Genomic DNA, 5,259 nt, shown 5'->3' with positions numbered 1-5,259 from the left:
TCGCTCTCAATCTCCTACGCTTAGCCTTCGAGCGGCGGTGCTGTACTTCCTGAAATCGAGATCGGGTAGTAACCCCAGTGGAGATGAAGGGAACAAATTAAGCGGGTGAGAGGTCCTCCCTTTAGAGGTTGGCCGTGAGGTTAACAACCTAACGCTGGAAAAATATAACTGTTATGAACACGCAAAATTTGCCTCGGAACGGATATGGATTAAATCGGCTACGACCCAGGCGACGTCTAAAGGATAATGATTTACATATTGGCTTCTGGAACGTTCGGACCTTGTTACAACCCGGAAAAATGGCTGAAGTAGCCGCGGAAATAGCGAGATATGGATTGAGCTTATTGTTAGTTGCACTACAAGAGATCAGGTGGAAGGGGCAAGGAAAACTAAGAAAAAGAGCATACTCTATACTACAGCGGAGAAGAAAAATCAGGGCTCAGAGGCACAGGATTTTATGTCGAGAAGAAATTAAGAAAAAGCATCCTGCTGTTTGAGCCGATTAACGATAGGATCTGTAGACTGAGACTGGGGGGCAGATTTCAGAACATAACTATAATATCAGTTTACGCACCCACCGAGGACAGTGAAGAGGAGGACAAGGATAAATTTTACGACGATCTAACCGGAGTATGCAGTAGAATCAGTAGACACGACATAATACTGATCTTGGGAGATTACAACGCCAAGATCGGAAAAGAACTCACTATTAACGGGGTGGCGGGCAGACACTCGCTCCACAATCTCACCAGTGGAAATGAAGCGAGGGTCTGTGATTTTTCCGCCTGCCAGAATATGTAGATCAGTAGTGTCTCTTTTTAACATTAAGATATCTACAAACAAACTTGGAAAATACCAGGAGAAAGAGGAGCCAACCAAATTGACCATGCTCTTGTGCATAGAAGACACGCAACTTCAGTATCAGACAGTATCAGACACGGACGTCAGAAGCAGCTGTCGCGGAGCCAACTGTGATTCGGATCACTTTCTAGTTAAATTAAAAATGAGGCAGAGGTTATCGGCGCTAGGTGGAAGAAACAACTTTAGGCGAGCGAAATAGGACATTGAAAGGTTCTCTCGGTCTGAGGAAATCAGGACCAGCTTTCAGACAGCCATATCCGAGAAACTGCAGCATGGATATCAGGTCAATGAAGAGCGAGAATCACCGGATGTTCAGTGGAGGGGAATACATGCAGCGGTTAAGGATGCAGCAACTGAGTTCATTAAAAAGAGAAATGACAGAGGAGATAATGAATGGTATGATGACGAATGCAGAGAGCTCAACCTGCGAAAAACTGAGGCATGAAACAAGTTATTAGATAGGAATACGCGGAGTAATCTGCAGCGGTATAAAGAACTGAGAGCAACGGCGAAAAAGGAAATCAGGAGAAAGAAAAGAGAGTTCCTGAAGGCGAGAATCGTGGAAATCGAAACAGCCCACACGCAGAATATGGCAAAGAAGTTTTATAGGGAACTAAAAACGCACAGCGCCTCTTTTCAGCCCAGACTAAATTTGTGTCTGGATATAAATGGAAACACTCTAATGGAGGAAAAAAAATACTAGAGCGATGGAAAGAACATTTCCAATCAACGCTTAACATATACGCAGCTTCGGAGGAGGAGGACAACGGAATACTTCTACCAGAGGATGAAATGGAAGTGCCAGCCCCAAGCATGAAGGAAATGGTGGATATTATCAGAGAAATGAAAAACGGTAAAGCTGGTGGTGAGGATAACATCACCGCAGAGCTCGTTAAGCACGGGGGTGTGGAACTACACTCAAGGATCCACCAACTTATATCCCTGGTGTGGAGTTCGGAATGCATGCCAGATGACTGGCAGACTTGTGTCCTTTTCCCAATCCATAAGAAAGGTGACAAAAAAAATTGCCAAAACTATCGCGGAATTTCACTCCTGAGCGTGGTGTATAAGATCTTTTCCAGTGCGTTATATAGAAGAATAGAGCCCATAGCTGAGGAAATTATTGGCGACTGTCAATGTGGATTCCGCAGGAACAGATCGACGGTGGACCATTGCTTTGCCCTGAGTCAGATCTTCGAGAAGTTTCACGAATTTTCGCTCGACTTGCACTGCCTGTTTGTGGACTTCCGGCAGGCGTTCGACACCGTTGACAGGTCGAGGATAGCGCCTACGCTGGTAGAACCAGGTGTCCCACCAAAATTAGTTAGATTAATAGTAATGACACTGAAAAGCACAAAGGCAAAGGTTCTCATTCAGGGAAGGCTTATTGCTCCTTTTGAGATCGTCTCGGGAGTTAAGCAGGGTGATGCGCTGTCGACGCTTGTGTTCATTCTAATGTTACACTCAGTGTTGAGGGAAGTGGACCCAGGAGCAGCGATAGCAACAAAGTCAGTGCATATCTGTACATACGCGGACAACGTAGCGATTATTGCCAGGAATATAAAGGAGCTGAAGGACGTTTTCTTGAGAATGGTGAGGATGGCAGACAAGATAAGCCTAAAAGTGAACGCAAACAAAACGAAATACTTGGCGAAAACAAGGTCTGGAAAGCTGAAAGATCTAATAATTGGAGACCATTGCTTTGAAGCGGTGGCTCAGTTTACATATCTCGGGATGGTCTTCTCAGCCACAACGGACACATCAATTGCAGTGCAGGAGAGGATGAAGGCAGCGTCGAGATGCTATTATGCATATGAAAAGCTCCTGAAATCCAAATTACTCACTAGACCGGTGAAGTTCAAAATCTATAAGACACTGATAAGACCAGTACTGACGTATGGCTGTGAATCTTGGACTTTGAAGGCAAATGAATCATCGTCTGGCAACCTTTGAAAGAAAAATCTCAAGAAGAATATATGGGCCAGTTAGAAACGATGATGGGTTCTTTAGGGTCAGACACAATACCGAGTTGGAAACTCTGATGAATGTCGAAACCGTAGTCCGCTTCATCAAGTCGCAAAGACTAAGATGGTTGGGACACTTGGTTCGAATGCCAGAAGATAAAGGAGTTAAGAAAGTCTTTCAACATACGATGTACGGCCCGAGAAGAAAAGGAAGACCCAGGGGAAGATGGATGGACTCTGTGGTCGAAGACCTGAGAAAGATGAATGTCACTAACTGGAAAAGAATTGCGGAAGACCGGGAGAGATGGCGAGGAATAGTTGCGCAGGCTTTGGTCCACAACGGACTGTGACTCCGAGGAAGAAGAAGAAGAATTATATTACTAGTTTTAGAAAGATATATATGCATGTAAAATAAGAAAATACATTAAATTACACGTAAAGCAATTTATAGAAATTTCAAATATAATTACACACATATACCTATTTATCCATATAATGTGTAATGCATATTTAACCCTCCGTGTACGTAGGTCTACGGCGTTCAAGCCAAAATAATATCTGCTCGTAACTGTAAAACTGGCAAGCCTGTCTCCCCTTCTAAAAAAGTAGGTGGAAAAAGGGACTCAAGAGGGACCCAGAGCTGTTACAAATGATCAATATATCGCCGAATATCGAGCAAGTCAAGTCTCGCACGGACGTCTCAAACCCATGTGTGCACTAGACGTAATCTTTTCTGTAAGTAATAATTTTGCTAATATTATTAAAAATTTATTAAAAATCAAATATTAAATAAACAAATGTTTATCAAAAAATTATAAAATTGTCAACTACAATGTAGACAGATGTTTTGTAAATTTTTTCAGATTTTTTAAAATACTTTAAGGTAGGGAAAATAGCGTTGGACATGACAGACTCACGTATGCACTAAGAAAGTACTAAAAAAACGAAGGGTTAATAAAAAAAAGCATTCTTTCATATATTTTATATATTTTGGAAGCGAGTGAGAATTTATATTTTATTACTTTGCGTATACGCGTCTCCGTGTAATACCCAAATATCTGTAGCACACGCTGTTGTACACGCCTCGATACGGGTACCCGTACTGACGCGGGTATAACGGGTACCCGTATTGACACGGGTAGCGGATACCCGAATCGATACGGGTACCCGCTACCCGAATTACCCAAGTACTCGCGGAACCGGTTCAGATCCGTATACAACGGGTAACGGCGAACGGGCGGGTACCCGGGTACCCGGGTATTCTGAGCTCTACTAAAAATAATGTTATATTTTTTATCTTGTTACTAGAAATTACAGGCACGCGCTACGCGCGCGCTACTTAACTTTAATATTTCACTGTTAACCACACAACTGTCAAAATATGTCATAACAGCCGCTCATGAAGTAAGCGCAACAAGAGAACCAATTCGCATCGCGGAAAAGCGACAACAATATTTTGATAGATTCGAGTATCGATGACATGCCCTTTTTAGAAGATTATTATATAATTAAAATTATTGACATACCTGACTTAAGATAAAGGTCGCCAAAACACTAAGAAGTAATGTTAACTGGAGTTGAACAAGTTTAGACCGTTGATAAGGCCACAGACCAACTATGAGTAACAGAAACCGATTGAGGCTAATATGTAAAGAGTCGATACGGATCATTTCTCCACGAGCATGCAGATGTGTGTGACACCGGAGAGGCCAATTCGCTTATTTTTTCTTCTTTTATCAGTTGCTTATTGTATTACTTCATTTTTCTTCATACACTAGCTCAAATTCTAACGTAAATTATCTAATTTAACGAAAATGTAACAAAATATTACCATGAGATCGAACACGCGCAATTTAACAATTTTGTAAATAAGTCGGTGATTAAGCGACATAAGATAATAGAACAGATGTTTATTTCTCATAGGTAAATACTTATGAATTCTCTGACAAAAGATCGCGCAGGCGTATTTGCCAGTTTTCAGTAGCGCATTTATTCATTCGTTTTGTAGTGCGTGAGCTCGTAAGTTTCAATTTGATCCTTTAGAAAAGTGGCAGACGGTCAGCTTTACATTTCGATATATCAACTATTGACTTAATATTTGTTAAATTTAATATACCACTGTTATCAATAAAATATATTTTTCTATATATTATTATAAACATATAAACTATTGTCATTTATGTACTGTCATATTTTCTTAGCTTTAATAATCCTTAATTCGGTTTTATCTATTTAATCTATCAATTCTACTTCTTTCAAGACAGTAGGTAACACTACATCACTTATATATAATTATAATTATAATCTCTAAATATTTTTTACAATATCTTTAATTAATGTATCTTGCCGTCAATGCCTCGTAGGATAAAGAACATAAAATATGATAGTGCGGTGCTCAACAACTGTAATAATAGGTAAACTTTTTTTTTACTTT

The 5,259-nt window shown here is 40.6% G+C and overlaps 1 pseudogene; it reads left to right on the top strand.

Annotated features, from left to right (window-relative positions):
- Positions 1 to 173: 173 nt before the first annotated feature.
- Positions 174 to 1,060, top strand: LOC112461498 (annotated as a pseudogene).
- Positions 1,061 to 5,259: the final 4,199 nt, after the last annotated feature.

The sequence above is a fragment of the Temnothorax curvispinosus genome, unplaced genomic scaffold (genome assembly GCF_003070985.1).
Source record: "Temnothorax curvispinosus isolate PA1 unplaced genomic scaffold, ASM307098v1 QBEX01011458.1, whole genome shotgun sequence".
Lineage (NCBI taxonomy): Eukaryota > Metazoa > Arthropoda > Insecta > Hymenoptera > Formicidae > Temnothorax > Temnothorax curvispinosus.
This window is presented reverse-complemented; position numbering and strand designations above follow the sequence as displayed.